Source organism: Marmota flaviventris, chromosome 7, assembly GCF_047511675.1.
Source record: "Marmota flaviventris isolate mMarFla1 chromosome 7, mMarFla1.hap1, whole genome shotgun sequence".
NCBI classification, from domain to species: domain Eukaryota; kingdom Metazoa; phylum Chordata; class Mammalia; order Rodentia; family Sciuridae; genus Marmota; species Marmota flaviventris.
The window spans coordinates 20,008,643-20,029,615 of record NC_092504.1 but is presented as its reverse complement, the minus strand read 5'-3'; the positions used below and the strand labels follow the sequence as shown (position 1 = coordinate 20,029,615).

General features: G+C 48.3%; 1 long non-coding RNA gene across 1 annotated transcript; it reads right to left on the bottom strand.

The window, feature by feature from the left end:
• Positions 1-2,555: 2,555 nt before the first annotated feature.
• LOC139706494 (uncharacterized) lies at positions 2,556-4,459 on the bottom strand. Its single transcript, XR_011708119.1, has 3 exons — positions 4,063-4,459; positions 3,738-3,914; positions 2,556-3,507 (listed from the first exon to the last, which is right to left on the bottom strand). It is a non-coding gene; the product is annotated as an uncharacterized lncRNA (long non-coding RNA).
• Positions 4,460-20,973: the final 16,514 nt, after the last annotated feature.

The following is a 20,973-nucleotide window of genomic DNA, read 5'->3' as shown; positions in this document are numbered from 1 at the left end:
TTCAGACAAGTCCCTGGGCTTCCCTGAGGGTCCCCTGCTCTCCCTGTTCCCTGTACTGAGATATCAGGATTCCTGAGGACGATAGGAGATAATTGGGGATCTGAAAAGGGCAGAGAGCCAGCAGCCAGTCCTAGGGATGAGACCATGGGGCTCTGGCTCATTGCCTTAGGTGGAGGCCACTGAGGACAGACTTCTGCTTCCTCTTCTGTGATTGCCATCCTCTGCACCTGTGCCCCTTACAGATGGGCTGTATCTGAACACCACCTGCCCAAGGGGCCTTCGCCCAATCCTTTGTAGATAGACATGATGCCAGCAGCTGGGGCTGGGAAGCACAGGGGATATTTATCTTGACCCCATTATTTAGTCCAGAAAAGTGAACTGAGCCTACTGATTCGAGGATTAAACCAGCGAGCTGAGAGATCGTCCAGCTCGTGGTAGACTTCACCATCTTTTCGAAATGGTGAGGAGATCTACAGTTTCCTTTGTCTTTGAAGTTTGGTAGTTGAATCAAGCTACCATCTACTGTTGTAGCTCTGGAAGCATATAAATCAGCTGTTTGATCTGTTGGCAGATTTATAGACTATTCGCTATGCCCCAAACACCAGGCAAAGTGCCATGGGGGACACAAGATGAATAAGATGTGACCCCTGCTTTCCAGGATCCTGCCACAGAACATATACATGAAAAGATAAATAATGATCAACACAGCCCATTGCCGATGAGTGATACAGGCCTGCGGGCTACGGAGTGCAGACGGGGAAGACAGATGATTGTGTAGTGAGGTGGCTGCTCCTCAGGCACCTGCGGGAGCTTGTTGGATACGGAGAAAAGTCTTCGCGGCAAAGAGGGAAGCTGTGATACATGCTTTACATCACATGACAGAAAACACCCAGGTGTAAGGGGCATTTGTCATTTTAGCACCCAGGATCCACCTCCCGTTTTCCCAATAATAGTGCCCCAATATCTTTTGGGAAACCACTCCCCTCACACTCCTGGTCTGCTCCTCCCACCCCCACTGCCACCATCCTACTTCTTCCCAGCTCTGAAAGTTAAGCGCATTGCCAAGCCCAGCCACGCTTCCTTGCCTGTGTGTAGGGAACAGACAGATGAGGATGGTGGGAACACTAGGTTAAGAGAATAATTTCATAAAATGGGCCCACTGTGCTGACCCCCACATGCTTTCTTTTTCAAGAAGCAATTTACCTGCAGCCCTGCCTGGCCTCAGTGGACAGGATATGTCACATTCCTCAGCAAATTACTTGTTATCTACAGGAGAAATGCAGGCCCAAAGTAATATTGATAAGAGGAATCCAAGTTACCCTGAAGGAGACTTTTGTGACCAGATCCTGAAACTCTGGGAGAGAAGGATAGTTTCTCCTAACCACAAAAATCTTTAAGAATATATGGTTAAGAATCCAATTAGAACGATTCAGCATGGGACCAGGTGACCTAAAGTTGCTACAACAGTGGGGACTTGAAAGTCTGATGGCACCCTGCTGTCAGTCAAAAGTCTGGAGGTGGACCTGTACAGGACTCTCTGGAAACTTCTCTGGGATCCCCAATAAAACTGGAGCACAGGAGAGGCACATTGACCCTCCTCTCTGAGAGGACCCACTCTTTCCCTTGAGTGTCCCCTTTCCCATTTCCTGATCCCTTCAATAAACTCCTTCCTATTATTCTAAGTGACATGTCTGAAATCTTTCTGACTTGATCCCAAGAATCAGAGTTTGAAGAGAGTTTTTGCTCTGCCTCAGTTTCTTGGGAGACCCCCAACTCCATAATACATAGATTGTTTGGCATAGGATTGAGGCCAATGCAGTTCATCTTCCTGGTCATATAACCCACATTAGCCAACCATACTCTATCTCAACTCTACTATAGCTGGACCTGACCTTGAGGGCATGAGATATAGTAGCTACAAAGGAATGAGGGCACAATTTAGGGACTAAGAATGAAATCGATACAGCAGGAGAGCTGAGAGATGGACAGAAACCAGATGCTCATTGTGCACTTGAGCCGGCTGTACCTGAAACAGGCTACTCCTAGGTTGCTCAGATGAGCCGTCACATCTCCCTTTTATAGAAGCCAGTTGAAGTTGGGCTGTCTCTTTCCAAACAGAAGATGAAATATCCATGGATGTGATTTCACTTGATTCACACTTGTATGAGAATTTGAGGCAAAGTTTGCTCTATTGTCTAGACCGCGTCACTGAGAGCCGGAGAATGGAGCTCTTTCAGGGTTCAGGGATCGGGGATTCCTGATACCTCTGTGAGTAAGCTTGGAAGAATAACCAACCAAGTGCCACCCACCAACCAGTCAGAATGGAAGAGACTAGGATAATGGGACATTCTGATGACTACCTCGCAGGCTGAGACAGGACATTGTGGCAGATGAGCCACCCCCTCTCAAGGTAATGTGGCAAGTGACTAGTGGCTTCTCTGTCTTCATCATAATGACCTGAAAGCATTAACTGTCCAGCAGAAATGAGTACCCCCTCTATGTCATTAGCATCTATCATTAGCCTCACCACACCAGAACACCGTTACTTACCACTTGCCAGCCACCAGATCCCCAAACGCAGCTTCTCTTCTTTGATCCCAATGTGCACAGGTTTATTTAGAATATCACACTCCCCTGGTTTTCCATCACCCACCATCCTATCAATTCCATCAGCAAGTAGTTCTTGTGTGCCTCCTCGGGGCAGAGCCTTGGAGTAGTTGATCTCTCATAAAGACAGCTCAGGAACATTCTTGAATTCTACAGTGGCTCCCTGAGCCCTATCCAGCGTGCCAGAAGCTCAGGTGTTGGGGGAGGCAGCAAAGAAAGCAGCAGTGTCTGCTGTCCACGTGGCATCCCAGCCTGGTGGAGGGAGAAGATGTGGCAGCCTAGTGACTGCTGCTTGACCCTCTGCCTCACCGGGTAGCAGCTCCTGGTGTATTTTGGAGAATGACTCTTCAGGCCGGCCTTCCTGGTTGGCCAGCAAATCCTGCACTGGGGGCACTGCTCATGCAGTAGAATACTAGTGTCAGGACCTGCAGGACCCTTGCCCTGTGCAGTCACGAGGATAATTGACTCCTTCAGAGCAGGAGGCTGGGGCATAGCAAAAGTGGCTTGCTCAAGGTCACATGGCTTGTAAGTGGCAGAGTGAGGGTTCAAACCTGGTTGCAGAGACCAGTTCTTAACCCCTTATCTAAACTACCTTGCACAGTCAGTGAGCCTGTGTTGTGGGGTATGGGCATGGCCCAACCAAGTCCTATTCATCTCTTTCTCCCAGAATTCAGACGACAGTGACACAAATATAGGTGGCATTGTCACAGCGAATTAATCCCATTGCTAATGTTCTGATGAGCTTGTGGCCCTCTCCTGCCTGCCTAGGCCCTTGGAACCTCTTTTGCAGGGTGATTCTCAAGTGATCATGATGCTCTACAGGACTCCCATGTGTTTCCAGTAAACTGTGTTTGAACTTAAGATGGTCAGAGCCAGTTTCAGTTTACGCCGCCAGGAGCCCTAACAGAGACAGAAATCAACACGATTACTTAGGACATATGGCACAGATGCTGGCTTGGGGCTTCTGAGCTGTGCTAATGTTTGGTAAAGCCAAAGGAAGTTTGGGTCTGGGGGAGGTACTTCTGTGGAGGGGGAGAGTTGGAGAGAAGATGTAAGTCAAATATGTCAGGCCCCCTAGGGTGCATATTTTCATCTCAATCACTGAAAAAAAAATTGGTTTGGGCTCCTACCCGGCACTTTCTCCTTCTTCCCTTGGATGTGAAGATTGAATGCTTGCAGGGAGCAGACCGCCGGTGGTGTCTTGCAAGGGGTGCAGACAGACATCAAAGTTAATCGGTTCTGATCTAAGCAAAATGGTGACGAGGGTTTCCTGGGACAGCAGCTACACTAATTGTGGCACTGCAGCCCTGCAGATATATTTTTAGAATATTGTGGATTCCCAAGAAGAATCCTTCCTGGCTGTGGGAAAACAGCCTGGACGCTTCAGATACGGAACAGCAAGGTCTCATGCAAGATCCTCCAGGCCAGAGAATAAGAAATAGGGAAACTGCTTACCTGTTTTTATGGGGTGCTGTGGCTCCCTGAGTCTCTATTTATCTGTGAAAGTATTTCCAGTTTAGACCATTTGTCTAGTTTTTCTTCTTTTGCCTGCCCTTTCCATGTAAGAGATATCCCCAGGTGTCTGTCTTCACTCACCCCCTACCATGCTCTGCACCTGCTAGCTTTAACTTGTGTCTTTATGATTCCAGAGAGTTCAGACTCAGTTTTCTACTGAATTCACATGCCGAGTGACAGCTTCAGGTTCAAGACCACTTCCTCGCTCCTCTTCCCCATCAGGTTTGATCCCAACAGGGTTGGTGGCCTTATCTGCTCTCCCTGGTCATGACTTCCTAACCATTCTTGTACACAGCACCTTCTTCTATCACTAAATTATTCATTGGGGTAGCTGTGTTAGTCTGTATTCTGCTGTTCTAACAAAATACTTGAGACTGAGGACTTGATAAAGAAAATAGATTCATTTATCTCATAGTTTGGAGACTAAAAATTCAGTTTAGGCTCCAGTGAGGGTCACAACGGTGAGAGGACCTGTTAAAAGTAACCACATAGTGAAACAAGAAGCCAGAAAGTGGAGAGAGGCAAGTCTTACTCTTTTATAACTATAACTAACTCACTTCTCAAGAGTCATGTTATCAGTTCTTCCAAGGGCAATGTCCCCAATGACCATTCACCTCTTAAAACTTTCACTACCACCTAACATCACCACATTGAGGACCATGCTTCTATTTGAGTCTATGGGAAACATAGTCAAACCAGATCTAAACCATAGCAGTAGCTAAAGTCATCTTTTGAAAACACAGACCTGTTCCATGACTGCCCTGCTCAGAAGACTTAAGCATCTCCCTAGGGTAGGATTCCCTCAGCATGGCCTCCAGGCTACAGCCAACAGGTCATGAAGACACCTGCTCCTCCATGCACCTCTGCTGAGTGAAACAGTACTTCTCCACAGCTAGGCGGCCATGCTCTGGGCCTGTGGCCACTGCTAACTGAGTCAGCATGGGCATCTGACCCACAACACTGTCCAAGGGCCAAACCTTGGGCTCCATGGAGAGTGGGCCCACGCACTTGGAGTCTCCATCTTGGAATTTCACCTGGAAAGCCAGGGAGGAGGAGGAGGAGGAGGAGGAGGAGGCCGCAGGAGCAGAAGTTGGACAGATGCAGGGAGAGGAGGAGCAGTGTGCGGGGGGCTGTGAGAGAGCCGGGTTATGAGTCAGTAGGAGCTGGGAGGGAAGAGCTCTCACTGAGTTGATGGCGCGGGATTGTCTGGAAATAGCAGGAAGCAGAGAACGACGGAGGAGAATTAAAATGAAGATCCACAAATTCCTTCTGCCGGAGAGTAACAGATACCTTAAGCCCTAGGCTGCCTGTGATTCATGTATTCATTCATCGTTTTCTACCATTTGTGTCGGGCACTGCTCCATGCCAAGAACTTCTCCAGGCATTAGACAAAGGCGTCACCGTCACGGAGTATACAGTTCAGCTGGGGAGGCAACGATAGAGGTTTCAAAGGTCAATGATAGGGAGTCCTAATTTCTGGGAAGAAAGTAGAGCAGGCCAGGGGGCTGGGGGGGCAACCAGCCTTTAGGAGATGCCAGAGTACCCAATGAAGAAGAGCTAATCCGCTCTCTGAGCTAAGCAAAATGGTGACGTGGTATTTAGGACCCAGATGGAGAGACCTATGAAAGCAAGAATAGCGTGGAGTCAGGAATGGGCTTGCTCTTCAGGGATGACCAAGGAGTCACGGTGACCGCAGGGGAGTGAGCAAAGGGGACACCGAAGGACAGTAGGCCGGGGCAGGAGACCCATTGCCAAGGGCCTCACGAACCACATGAAGGTCTTGGGATTTCCTGGTGCCTGAGATGGGAGCCACCAGGGGACCACCTGAGATGGGAGCCACCACAGCAACCTTCTGGTTCTGGCGTCTCTCTGACAGGTCCAGATGCTTTGTGGGTTGTGTTCTCTCCACAGCTCGCTGCCTCCCTGACCCATAATGTCCCGTTGTTTCCCATAAGACCCCTTCACCCAGAAGAGCAAGAATAAGTTTTGCTTACTGATAACCAAAGAGAAGGTCCTGAGGCCACCTGGTCTGGCCTGACCACCTCCCAGCTTTCCTTCCTTCCTCTCAGCGAACATGGTCCGCCCACAGCTCATGTCTGTTTGAGGGCAGCCTCTGGTTTTCCATGCTCACTCTTTCTTCTCTCTGGAATAACTTCCTCCCAAGAGCCTCCCGAGAGTCACCTTCCTATCCAAGGACACTCTCAAATCCCACTTCTCTAGGAGCCATCCCATTATTACCTGATGTGATATTAACTCTTCTTTCCTAAACTCCTACTTGGATCATCCATGGCTGCATAACTAACTGCCCCAAACTAACTGCTTAAAAATAACGACGATTCAGCTGGGCACTGTGGTGCACGCCTGTGATCCCAGTCACTCAGGAGGCCGAGGCAGGAGGAGCACAAACAATTCAGCAAGACCCTGTCTCATAAAAGTAAAAATAAAAAGGGCTGGGGATGTGGCTCAGTGGTAAAGTGCTCCTAGGTTAAATCTATGGTGCAAAAAGAAAAAACAAAAAAAGTGACAATGATTTATTGTCTCTTACAGTTCTGTTGCCTGACTGGACATTCTTCCAAAACACAAAGTGTGGCTGGGTGCTGGGACCGCTGAAGTCATCTGGGGGCTCGGCTGGCCGGACTGGCCAACTGAGCTGACTCCTGCAACTGATGGTTGATGCTCACTTGAGGTGTCAACTATATCACACATAGGTGACATGTCTCAGGATGGCAGCTTGCGTCTAAGAGGGGGCACCTCAGAGAATCAGGAGCCTGATGGCTTAGCCTTGGGGGTCACCCACAGTCACCACCACTGCATGCTGTAGGGACCAGACCAGTTTCAAGGGAAGGGGAAGGAGACACCACCTCTTGAGGGGAGCAGTGACAGGGAACCTGGCCTCTGTCCTCACTCTATTACGGTGTCCTCACTCTATTATGGCTCATGGTGCTTTTTCCATTATTCCAGTTACGGTGACTGTGACTGTTCGCCTTGCATAGCAGTTATTTAGTGTCTGTCTCACAAGGTTTTAAGCCCCAGATGAGACACCGTATTTTATTTAATCCAACGCTTTCAATGTAATAACCACACAAACAACAAACAGTAATGAAGTCTTTCCGCTCTGCACGGTGACCTCAACTAATATCACACACGATCGCTTCCAATCTCTACCCTGAAGGACAGACATTAGCACTGTTTTACAGATGGGGAAACTGAGGCCCGAGGAGTCAGCCTCGCCCAGATCCACAAAGTTCATAAGTGGCAGAGTCAGGATTTGAACCCTGGGTTCTTATTCTCGCTCTTCTGATGTTCACACTGTGACACTGTCCCAGTCAGTTGGGCTGCAACACCAAATCACCAAAATTGGCTGGCTTTAAATAACAGAGGTTTATTTCTCACCATTCTGGAGGCTGGAAGTCTAAGATCAAGGTGCTGCTAGATCCCACGCTGGGTAAAGGGTTTGCAGATGGCCACTGTCTCTTTGTAGTTTCATCAGGCAGAGAGAGAGAAAGTAAAAGAGCCCTTTCCTGTTTTCTTTTTTAAGGGCACTAATCCCGGTCTGAGAGCTCCACCCACATCACCTGATTACCTCTTAAAGGGCCACCTCCCAATATAATCATATGGGGGGGGGACTAAGACTTCTGAAAAACTGGGGAAAAGAGGACACACACAAACATTCACGCCATAGCAGGCACCAAGGCAGTGTGCACAAGTCAGTCTACATGGATTTACTGAAGTGTCACCGGGCGGAAGAACAAAGACCACAATATGGAGAGCGAGAGGGAGCTGGAGTTATCAGCCCTTGCTACAGGCGCCTGGGATCAAGGCACTGACCAGAGTTTCAGTGCTGAACATCCTGAGGCAGTCCTCTAATCTGTGCCGCGTTTGGGAGCTCCACAAGGAATGGGAGTATTTATTGGATCTCAGCGCCTGATGCAAAACTTTCCTCCAAAATTCCAATTTTCTCTCTGCCAAGATAAGTGATGGAGGCTTATGGTTCACGTAGCACATCTACCCGGGCCAGGGCCTAACCACTCTGAATTTCTGGCCTCCTTCCTCCCAGCTAGAAGTGAATCTAGATTTAGTTGCCATTAGGAACAAGCGCCATCTCCCCGCTTGGTGAGGTGGTAGTTTTAGAAGATTCTGTTTTTATCGTGAGAGTATCAATCTGCGCACACAAGGCCACGCTCTGTGAAGAAGGCAATACTAAGATAAGTGGAAACTTCATGTCCAAGGAGATAGCAAATAAAATCTCAACATGTTTTACATTAAACAGCCTCTTCTTCTCCTGTCCTTTTATGAATATACGGGCGTTGTTGGGCACAAAATGGGAAAAATAACTTCAGTTCTGCAATGTAAATTGGAACAGTCGTGAAAAAACTGGAAGCATGGGTTTTGTTTTTTGTTTTTCTCCCTCTCCCCTGTGGCTTCTATACTCAAGGATCACATCCCACCCCTACCCACACCATTCCTGAAGGACATCATTTGTGAATAATGGCCCTGTGCTTGGACATTACAAAACAAGTGTGTCCTTCGTATTTAAATGGCAGTTACACAGCTTCTATGCATCTTTGGGGTTAGGAAAATGTTTACCTGCTCAGTCTGTTCAGCCGACATTCTTAAAACTTTATAGCCAGTTCTCCGAGCCTACTCCTTAGCCCCTGGGAGGCTAACATGGTATATGAACGTATTAAAAATACTGCCTCGAGACCCCGGAAAGTCTGTAATGATGGAATTTTGCCAAGAACTAGAGGAAATCCATTCTGAAAATACCAACTACTGTGTATTTCAGGTCAATCAAAAATGGCACCAGGGTTACCTCAGATGCAATATCATCACGTGGACTGTGGGTCCTCCTGAAATACTTTTGTGCCTTCTTTCTCTGCCACCCACACCCATGGCCATTCTCCCTGTTGCAGCCAGGGTACCCTTTAGGAAATGGAAATCAGATATAGGGCTCTTTGCTCGAAGGCTTCTGGATCACTCTGAATCGTGTTCCGACATCTTGCTCTGTCCTAGAAGGTTCTAGGTGGTGTGCCCTGCCTCCCTCTCCATCTCCATCTGCTCCCCACCTCACAGGTTTCCTGCTGTTCCTGGAACCTTGAAGTCTGCCCTGGCCTCTGGGCCTTTGCACTGCGGTTTCCTCTCCAGGGAGTGCTCTGGGCCCAGTTTCACTTGTTATTCCAGCATCTGTTCAGTTGGGGTTCAAGTCCCCACCAAAGCTCATACTCAAAACAATCCCCACCGTGAAGCAGTAAGTGGGTGGGCAATTGATCTGACTGTGGTATTTGAGGCGGGGCCTCTGGAAGGTCCTTAAGATTAAAGGAGGACATAAGGGTGGCCCCCTAATCCAGAGGGATGGTGGCTTTACGAGAAGAGGAGGAGGAGACACCTGAGCAGAGGTGTTCTGCTTAGCCTTGCGATGCCCTGTGCTGCCTGGGAACTCTGGAGAGGGTCCCCACCAAGAAGAGGGCCTCGCCAGGCGCGGCCTCCCAATCCTGAGCTTCCTAGTCTTCACGAGCATGAGCCCAATAAATCTTTACTCTTTATAGATCACTCAGTTTGTGCTATTCAGTTACAGCAACAGAAGACAGGTTGATTTCTTTCTCATTCACAGGGACGTCAGAGGGCCCTCCCTGGCCGCAGGTCTAAAGGAGTCCTCTCCTCCCTTCACTTTCTAACCCTCCTCTGTCTTTCTATTCCAATACCCTTAAACGACCCCTGTAACTGTCCACTGCTGTCCCTCACTGTAGTAGGTAAGCTCAATGAGTCTACCTCTCTGCTGGGTCCCCAGCACCTTGAAGAGTACCTGGCACATAGTAGGTGCTCAACAAATGTTTGTTGAATAACTGCAGACACTCACTTCTCAAGTTGTCCAAACAAACGAGAGAGGGTGTTACACGGGGAAGATGCCGGGAAGCAATCTCTCTTGGGAAGGAAGGGAAAGTCCTGCTCCTCATTAATTATATAATTCTCTCCAAAGCTCGAGATTTCAGGAAGGTTAAAAACTTCTTAACCGCTTGTGGCAGCTACATGCTCTCAGGCCTAATCACAGCACCTGCGATTCTAACGCTGCTCGCTGAGGCCTGGTCTTCCCGTAGGATTAGCCCAGGAAGCAAGCATCTGCACTCTGTTACCCTTGGCATCTTTTGAGATTTTAATTAACAGTATTATTTTTTTCTCATTCACTGTCAGGATTCTGATTAACTTGTAAGTGGGAGTTTTGTCACTTCCAGGAGGTGGGGGAAGGGTGCCGAGGGCTGCTGGGATGCCGGGGCTGCCTGGGGGGGCCTGCCCCACATCCTTCCCTCCCCTCAGGGGAAGGCAAGGCACGAGCCTGGTCACGATTGCAGGCTGCAGTGGATGATGGGCTTGTTGGGACTTCTCTGCTTACCAGACATTTCTTTTGGCCTGCAAGACCTCGGTGCACGTCGGGTCCCCAAGTGTGCAGCAGGTCAGATTGGCAGGCAGCTCACTCTGGCCTTTTGTCAACTGGGCACCTTCATCGAGCATCTGGGCTTCCATCCAGGCTACCTCAGCATCCTGAGCTACCACAGCCTGAGAGTCCATCCGCAGAGCTGGCCTGAAGGTGGGGCCAGCCTGCCCAGGCTCTATTCGGTGTCTGTAGTCCTGCCCTCACTTTGACCTCCCCAGATCTGAAGCTTTCTCAGCAAGTGAGTTCTCTGTCAGCATACTACAGTGACACAGCCATATCAATGGTTATAGCAGCTCAGTTCACAATAGCTAAGCCAGGGAACCAGCCTAGGTGCCCTTCAACAGATGAATGGATAAAGAAAATGTGGTACATACACACAGTGGAATATTACTCAGCCATAAAGAGAAATGAAATTATGGCATTTGCCAGTAAATGGATGAAACTGGAGACAATCATGCTAAGTGAAATGATCCAGTTCCAAAAAGCCAAAGGCCGAATGTTCTGTCTGATATGTGGATGGTAACACACGACAAGCAGGGGTGGGGGTGGGGGAATAGAAGTAGTTTGGATTAGACGAAGGAGAATGAAGGGAAGAGGGGGGAATGGGAATAGGAAGACAGTAGAATGAATCGGACATAACTTTCCTCATACATGACTACACAACCAATGTACTTCTACATCAGGTACAACCACAAGAACGAGAAATTATACTCCTTATACACATAGTATGTCAAAATACATTTGATTTCTATGTGTAACTAATAAGAGCAGATAAAAAAATGCAGACTTGCAGAAAGACAGACCCAGGTATAAGACTTACTGATTTATTTTAATCCTCTAAACCTTGATTTATCTGTAAAATGAGGATGATGGTCCTATCTAGCTTACAGGTTTTCTTGAGAAGATTAAATGAGACACTGCATGAAGTTTCAGAACAGGAAATGTCAGGTATTTTTCTTTGGTCAGGTGATTTCAGCTCAAGTCTATTTGGGACAATTTCATAAGCTTTTGTCTCTTTGGGACTCAGTTTTTCCTCTATAAAGTGGGCACGATGCCTCTTGTGGTTGTCGATGAAATGACACTTACAAACCCCTAGTCAAACACTGAACAAATGCTAGCAAGTCTACCCCTGGCTGGGATGTTAAGTCGAATTTTTCCAAAAACCAAAATATACACATGTTATCTGTGTCACTCATGAAAAAAAAAAACTAACAGAAATATAGAATGAGAAGGACTGTACACTAACAGTGTTGGAATTTATTTTTTTAAAAGAAGAAGAAACAAATAGTGTTAAAATGATTATGGCATGAATGGCTGGACTTCGGTCCCTCAGGGGGAAATATTTCCCAGTTTGCTTAGAGTAGCAAAAAAAAAAAAAAAGAGGGGAAAAGAAAAAAGATTTGATAGTTATTTCAAAGCCGTCTCCCCAAGGGAAATTAAACCTGAGTTATGGGTTATTTTTCATAAAACCATAGTAAAAACTAACAAGTGGAAAACCAGTCAGAGGCCCGGCTAAGTGGATTCGGACAGGGCTCTTCCTTCCTGTGTAGGAGCCCCTGGGCACATGGGTGTCCCGCCCCTGGACTCCGTTCTCTGCTCCCCCACTTATAACTGGAGGGACCTCAGTATATCCACAAGGAATACCCCACTCGGCCGTGTTCCGGTCTCCCTTGCGGGGACCTCCACTGAGATATTGATAGGCTGTCTCAGTCCATGTGACACCCGCTAGCCCTTCCCACCCCCGGCAGTTATTGACCCAGCTACAAGGGTCACAGAGGCAGAGAAACATTTTTATATTGAAGCAGCAAGTCACTGTTTGTAAGTTATGGATTCCATTTTTATTTTTACTTTGAAAATTACTCAGTACTTTTCCAGAAACATGATTGTTTTTAGCCTCATTTATTTTCTGGCCTGTGGGCAGTTTCAAGGGTCAGAGAGTTTCCTATTTAAATCTTTCTAGTACCCTTTTTGGAAATAGAACTCTTCATTTCCACAGGGAACCCACTGCACAGAAGTCTGACTCTGTTCTTCCCCATTCACATGACCCAAAATAGACCAGTTCACATGTTCTATGCTCTTGGCCATAATAACCAGTTCGGAGATAGGCGCATGATTCAAGCCAGGCTCTTCCTTGGATCTTTTCTGATGTTGCAATAAAAAAGGCATCTCCTTCCCCTGGCATTGTGAAAAGGGGAAGACTTCAGTCTGATAACGGCTGCCCAAGAGGCAGAGGAAATCCCATATTTTGGATTCTGGATCAAGCCCTGCCTGAAGCTAGTGTAGTAGGGCATTATGCAAGTTATGGCATTGAGATGGGGGTTTTGCTACTGCAAACTGAAAGCATTTATATGATTAATATAGTTAGATTTGCCTAATATGTGTTGGGGTTGTTTTAAACCTTAAAAAAATAATATGATGAAATGAATATGGCCCCCCCCCAAAAAAAATAGAGGGTAGCAAAGCAAGGTTGAATTTGGAATTTCCTTTTAAACTAATACCTCCCATTGCTGAACATCCTACTATGTGTCAGGCAGTTTATACATGAGATCCTCTTGGCTTCTTGTCAAATTGTAACCATTTTAGAGAGGAGGAAGCTGAGGTCTTGAGCTGCTAAATGACTCGCCAGCGACCATCGAGGAAGGAAATGGCAGAGCCAGGATTTTGCTCTCAGGTTTTTTACCCAGTAACCCATGAAACAGATATTGCTCGTTCATTACTTCAGCACTAATTGGGCATTCGTTATTTGTCCAGGCAGGGTGCCAGTCCCTGCAAATATGAGATGAATAAAATAGTACCCATGCTTCAGTCCAGGGGGTCTAATAGTCCAGTTAGGGTCATTATTTCTGGTTGAATTTTGCCAAAAAGACATGTTGAAGCCCTGATGTCCAGTACCTGTGGATGTGACCCTCTTTGGAAATAAGTTCTGTACAAATGTCGTAAAGTCAAGATGAGGTCATTAGGATAGGCCCTGTGTTAGTTTCTGTTACTATAACAAATATCTGAGGTAATCAAGTTATAAAGAGAAAAGGGCTATTGTGGCCCATGGTTTCCGATGCTCCGGTCCACGAGCGGTTGGCCCATTGCTTTGGGCCTGTAGTGAGGCAGCACGTGGCGGCAGGAGCCAAGGGTGGAGTTGAAAGAGAAGAAGAAGAAGGGACCAAGGTCCCACTGTCCCCTTGGAGGGCACATCTCCAGTGACCTAATGACACTCTAGTAGGCTGCACCTCTTCAAACTTCCACAGCCTCCCAGGAGTGCCTTCCTGCGGACGAAGCCTGCAACACACAGGGGCCTTTGGGGGGGGGGCGCATTTCAGTCCCAAACTCTAGCAGACCCTACTCCAGTGTGACTAGTGTCCTTTAAGACGAGGGGAATTGAGACCCGGGCAGCCTTTTGCTAGGCTGCTCCAGAGGCCATGTGAAAACAGGCAGGTTTGGAAGGAGGCATCCCCCAGGCAAGAGAACCAAGTCTTCTCCAGAAGCTAGGAGAGAGGCCTGGACAGGTTCTCCTAAGAGCCCTCAGAGGATCCACCCCACCAAGGGCGGCTTTCAGACTTCCAGTCTCCACACTGAGCAACCAGTCTGTGGCGCTGTTTCACGGCAGCCCTAGGAAACTCCTCAGCCTCCACCGTGAGGCCTCCTGGAGCCCAGTGTGAGCCAGATTCAGCAGTCCCCAGACAACCTCTGCAGCCACGGTCCCACCTCCCGCCCATCCCTCGCAGGTGGCATCCTCTGGGCCACAGTCCCCTGAGCCACGTGAGGCTGCCAGGTCCCAGTGCACCTGACCCCGGGCCTGCCCCGTCTGACAGCTGTCTCCTTAGATCACAGCCTGGTGCCAGTGGCTTCCGGGCCCCACTGTTTGCTCTGGATGTTTGGACAGCAGGTGTGTGGAGGCCGAGGACAGCCAGCACCAGGGCGCGGCCCTTTCTCTCCATTCCGAGGCTGTCCTGTTTCCAGGATGCAGGTCTCCTGACTTCTCCTCTGTGATTAATGTGGAAGCCATTTCTTGATGTACTGTCTTAATAACATGGTGAAGGCAGACGCACGGGCTTTGGTTGCTGACGGTGACAGCACTTTTATCTGACCAGCCCTCACCCCGATTCCTGCGAGTCCGGTAGGTAGCAGAGGCAGCGAGTGAGGGGAGAGAGAATCTGAATTAATCAGTGATTTGCCTAGGGTAGTGATTAGCTACGACTCAGACCTGCCGCCTAGCATTTTAAGCAATGGCCCAACTTCCTTTAGTTTTCTACTCTCTTTCGGGGCTGGGAGAACTCTCTTAATAAAATGCGTTCACCTGCAGATGTATTTGGAGGGTAAAATGCCAACTCATTAAAAATGGTGAAGTCCCCAGTAGCTAAAGCCTTCCCCGTGGGTGAACTTAAACTTTCCATACTGCCTAAGAAGGGGGCAATGCCACTCGATATTATCCCCAAGTGGGTGTCCTCCTGCCAATTAGACTGTCAATACCCCCAGGGCAAAGCCCTAATCTTGCTGTTTTGAGTACTTTTAAATAACTTCTACCAGTGTGGGTACTTTCTGGCCTGCTGGTTGGCTTAACTAAGTACGAGAGTTGAAACTGGGTCATGATGTCCCTGGCATGCTTTTATCAGGTATGGTGATTAAGAATTTGGGCGTGAGTGCTTGGTGATTAGACTGCCTGGATTAGAATCATAGCTGGCTGTGTAGCTTTGGGGATTCAGTTAACCTCTCTGAGCTTCAGTCCTTTGAACTGTAAAATGAGCTGTTAGAATGCGTCAAGGGGATGGTGTAACTGAAGCACTTAGCATTCAATAAAAAGACAGCCATTATCATCAACAGATGGCTGACCGGGCCAGCAGGGGCGCAGGTTCATTTGCCTCCGGAGCCCAGGCAGTGGCTCTTTTGGAGAGCTCAGGGTGACTTCTGCTAGGTTGCTCCTAAGGGGGGCTTCTCCCCACAAGGAGCTGGGATATAGGGCCAGTGGCCATGTGCTGGACATGGCTCAATCTTTCCATAGCTGCCCAGGCAGAGGTCTCTACCCCAAACTCCCACCCAGTTGGCCCAGAGATCTAGGGAACATCCTTGCTTCTTGGGAGGAAATAGGAGCTCTCCAAACTCCCTTTGGGCTTGTCTCCTGGGGCTCATCAAAGGCCCGTGGCGTGGGCTCCAGAGGAGAAGGTCTCTCCCCAGCTGCATGCCCGGGCGAGGTACATACAGGTGACTGTGCTCTCCTACCCCACCTGGACACAGGTTCCCAATGCTCCAGGCTTAAAACAGGAGTCTGTTGCCCCGGCTCTGGGGGCTGGGATCTAAGGAGTCAGCTGGGCCAGGCTCTCAAGGCAACTGGAGGGAGGATCCTTCCCTGCCTCTGGTGGCTTTGGGTGCTTCCCTGCCATCGGATGCATCTCTCCAGGTCTCGAGCATCTCTCCCTGGGTGTCTTCACACTGTCTGCCCTCTGCCAGGTCTGCTCTTGTCCACATTCCCCTCTTCATCAGGTTACCAATTACATTGGATCTGACCGTGGCCTCGTTTTAACCTGATTTCCTCAGTAAAGAGTCTATCTCCAAACCAGGCACCTCCTGAAGGCCCAGGGGCTGGACTTCAGTGCATCTTTTGTGGGGGTACGACCCAAGACCACCTGTGATGGTTGATTTAATGTATCAACCTGGCTGAGCCACAGTACCGGGAAATGGGGTCCGACATGATTCTAGGTAGTTCTGTGAAGACTCTCCGTGTGTTAGGTGATGTGAACACATAAACCAGGAGACCTTGAGTGAAGCCAATGATCCTCAAGAGACAAAGATGAGGCTCCCTTGGAGAAGAGGAAGTTCTACCCACAGACTGCCTCTGAACTTGAACTGAAACCCTGGGCAGCCTCTCCGCCCCGCCAGCCCACTCCACGGGTTTCATAGACTTGAAGGTCTACACCTGAAGGTTCCACAACCAACCACAGATCAACAATGTTTAGGGAAGGAATGGCGTCAGTAGTGTAAAGACTTTCCTTGTTACCATTCCCTACATAATATAGTCTAACAACTATTTACATAGTGTTTACATTGTACTGGGTATTACAAGCAATACCCAGACATGACCTGAAGTATAAGGGAGAGTGTGTAGGTTATATAAAGATATTATGTCATTTTACATAAGAGACTTGAGCCTCTGTAGATTTCCATATCTCTGAGGTGTGGGGGGAGGGTCCTGGAACCCATCCCTTGTGGGTATCTGTATACATTCTGTTGATCTCATTTCTCTGATGATTCCTACTAAGATAGCATCCAGTGGTCCCAGGGACGCTCCTGTAGACCCAGGGCCCTGGCTCTGGTGCTATGGCAATGTCAAAGCTGACACTACTCCATGTAGATCTCACGCAGACCCGAGGCTGCCTTGGAACACATCTCACTGTCAACAAACTATCCATCAACCCCCAAACGGGCATTTCTGAGCCCTTAGTTTTTATTTATCCCCTCGGCGAGGGAAGGTTGAACTGTTCAGTCTCGGTGTGAATTGCTTTGAGAGGTGATGGGGAAGAAATGAGAAGAAATTCCTTTGCTTCACAATTCAGCAGTCCTGGAGGCTGGCATTCCGCAGAAGGGCTTAGAGTGGACTCACTGTTTTAAGCATCGCACAGAACGCCATAGCGTCCACCACGCTCTTCATTACCTGATCCTCATCGCTGCCTAACAATCTGCTCCAGACTGGAGTGGTTCAGGATACGATTGTTTGTTCATGGTTCTGAGGGTCAGCAGCTTGCTCTGGGATAAACTGGATGGTCTTTTCTGGAGTCAATTACTCACCTGGCAGCATAACAGGAACTAGATGGTCCAAGATGGCCTTGCCCGGCTGGCAGTTGGTACAGCGGCTGTTGGCTGGGTTTCTCTCTCAGTGAGACTTCTCATCTTCAAGATGGCAAGCCTGGGCTTCCTGTGTTCTGAGAGCATAGGAATGGATGCTGCAAGACTTCTCAAGGCCTAGGCTCAGAAGTTGCCAAAACATCACTTTGGTGGCATTCTTTTGGTCAAAGCGCTTAAAGAACCTTCCCAGATTCCTGGCAAGGAGGAAGAGATCCCACCTCTTAACGGGAATCAGTGCGAAGCCACATGGCGGAGAGTTGTTCATACACTGACCTGAGGACGGCCAGTTCTGCAAACAATCGACCGCATCCACTATGCAAATGAAGCCAGTGATGGGGTCGGTGAGTTATGTCTGGATACACCCTTGGAAGTGATGGACACGATACTGATCAGACCCAGAGAGCAGAGGTGGATCTGGGATGTGTGAGGACATGGCTATTTCTTTCACATTTGATTGGGAACCTGGCAGGAAAGGTGTTTGGACTCTGCCTGATTCAAAGTCTAGTCTATAAATTTTTTCCTGCAAAATTAGATATTTGTCTCATCTCTGTTACGGCACAGCCGGAGGCATCTGGTAGAGCCTGCTAACTTATGTTCTTAGATTTTCCTTGGCAGAAATGAAATTTTTTTCCTTAAGATCTTTTTTTTCCTCTCTAAGGCTGAGCCTTTGGGTTAATACTAGGGATCTACAATTCATAAATTCCTCTTGGTTCATTCTTTCAAAATGAGACATTTAATAGATTGCAAAGACTTAATAAGGGTGCTGCTTAGTCACCTAATGAAGTTATTGTACATGTGGTTGACAGCTGGTAATTTATTATTATCCTTGTTCCTGATAAGAGTCGTACTGTACACAGTGGTTGTCTAATAAATATTAGCTCTACCGACATAGCTGTGGACGATGATCTGTCCCTTTGTGTCTCACCAATCATCCATAATACATTCTTCTATTAATGCTGCATCTATATTCTGTTAATTTTGTCAATTATATGTAGAAGGGGGGTAGAGCTGTGTGTCTTTATTATTGTTAGCTTAAATGATCTAATTTATTCTGCCGCCGTGTTTCACTCAGCATAGCAAGTCACAATATTTTTCTGTCCCCGCAGTGAAAGACTGCAGTTAGTTGATCTCGCTAACAAGGGATAATTATTAGCTTCCTCAAGAACGGTCCCCTATATGCATTACTAAGCATTCCAGAAGGATTAATATTTCCACGAATGTTGGACAAGATGCTGTAGCGGCACAGCGAGATAGGGCTGTTTTAATATTTGTCCTCGTTTCATTTGCATATCTATCACTTGTAATTTGTTCATGCCGCTTGTGTTTCAGCCTGTCACCATGCGGAGAATTAATGCACCTCCACCGGCCGGGCACCCAATGCCAAAGTGAGCACCACCAGGCAAGTCGGAACCTCAGAGGGTTCTGGCCATCACCAAGTTTACATTCAAGAGCAACTTAATCGCAGGGTGATGCTTTTTCTGAAAAGTGAGCAGTGAGATGGCAGATTTGAAGCACGGTTCATTGACGTTCAAGGGTTTCTTCCTCAGATGAGCAGAGCTGTTCTGGCACTTGGAATTGCACCGTGTTTTCTGATTGTTTGGTTATTGTCATTGGGAGCATGCAACAACGTTGGGGCTTAAAATTCAACAGAGGATTGCTTCTAGTCAGTGGTGGCTGGGAAGGCTTTGATTGTCAGCTCAGGGTCCAGAAGAAAGAAAAACTGGGAGCGTCAGCATCCATTTGGACATAATTGTACTGGACATCTTAACCAAGCCACATACATGCCTGTATGAAAAGCATTTAATTATTTTAATATATTCCCAGTGAATTTTTCTATTTAGGAGAGCTTTAACCCACAAGGAAGCAAATATTGATATTATATTAACTTGAAGTTGGAATTTGGCTGTTACTATGAAACATTTATGAAGTATCTGGTTCCGTCATTCATGGGTTCAATTGCATCAATCAAGAGATAATTATTGAAGATCTCACGTGCACCGGATGCACAGTAGGTTGTAGGAACACCGGGGGAGTTTGCAGTCTGGAGGGGAGAAAAGACAAGGAAGCCACAGCTCTAGCACGGTGGAATCTGTGGCATGGGTCAGCAGGGAGGTCCAAGGGTGGCAGGGGTGGGGGAATGTCTGGAGAAAGTGAGGCCCCAGGTCCAGTGGAGGTGAGGCTGGAAGAAGAAACAGAACCTGGCTCTAGAGTCTGGGCTGTGGAAAGCACTGAAGCCTTTAGGTTTTGAAGGATTATTTTGCTTGCAAGGGGGTGGTTAGGGAGGCCCCTTTGGGTGAGTGGCCCAGAGCCTGAGTCTGAGCAGGGCTCTTTGGCAGGCGGGTTCCTGAGGGAGCACTCTCAGGCCAGCCTATAAAAGCACCAGGGAAACAGGGCAGGCTACCATGCTGCCTGGCTTCAGCCAGTTCCCAGGGGAGCTCTGGAGAGTGCACGGTGCTGCAGATTTGCCCCTCTGTGCCCTCTGATCAGGCAGATGTGACTGTGAGCTGTCTCTGGAGGGAAGGCAACCCCCATTCCCAGGCATTTTCAGGTGAGTGACGCCTTTCTCCCAGGGCAAGTCTCCAGAGAAGGGAACAGCTGTGTTCTGTTAGCGGGTGACAATCACAGCAGGGGGGATGGGTGCAGGAGCCCAGAGACATTACCACCATTTTTTGGAGGGAAACAGGTTTGCTTTGTTTTGGGGGCTCCTGATGTCCTCTGCATGGGGGAGATTGCTTTCCATTGCTGAGAAGGGAAGGCCTAATCAGTCTCTCTAATGGAAAACGCATTAGGCTTTTTAGAGGTGTCTGCTAAGTCAGAGGCAGGAGCAACAGGACATTTCCTTGGCTTGGCTGGGGGCAGGACCTCCAAGGTGTCTCCATCAACCATGAAGAAGAGGCCCGCAGTTCAGAATTAATCAGAGGCAAAGGGAGTGGGATTTGAGTCACACTGGAGTCTGTGACAGGCAAGCCAGGGACAGGGCTATGCCAACAGTCTAAAAATAAATAATTCCCTCCTGTTTCCTTCAGAGGCACTCAAGGCAATTTGCAAACATTTGCAGGCAACTTTTCACGGGGCTGAACTGCAGGCAAAGCTCCCACTGACTTCACAGGGAGCTCCCAGGGGACACGCAGCAAGGTGAGGCCTTAGTTCTGGGTAATTAAGACTTATGGCACCCTTGTTAGCGAAGAAATCCCGGTGCACATCATTGAAATGCAGCAGCTCTGCAGCCTGCAGCCCCTCGGCCGCCCGCGACCATTAGCCCACTCCAACCATCGTTAATTTTGCCATCCTTCACTTTTTGAAATCAGAGAATGACATCACTTTGATTAAGAGGGACAATCGTGTTACAGACAATCAGTGGAGTTAGCCTGCATTTGGTCGGGCGCTCAGAGCCGCTCACTGGTGGTGGGGTTGGTGCTCCCCGGGAGGCAGGGACCAGAAGGAGGTCAGCTCTGATTCCACCGCTGCCTTTTGAGCATGCACCTCCTCCTTATGCTTCTCTCCTTTTCTTTTTTCCTTCCTGTCCCTTTCTCTAAGACACAAAGGTGTTCATAGGTGATTACCCCTGGCCAGGAGGAAATCTCTCTAGA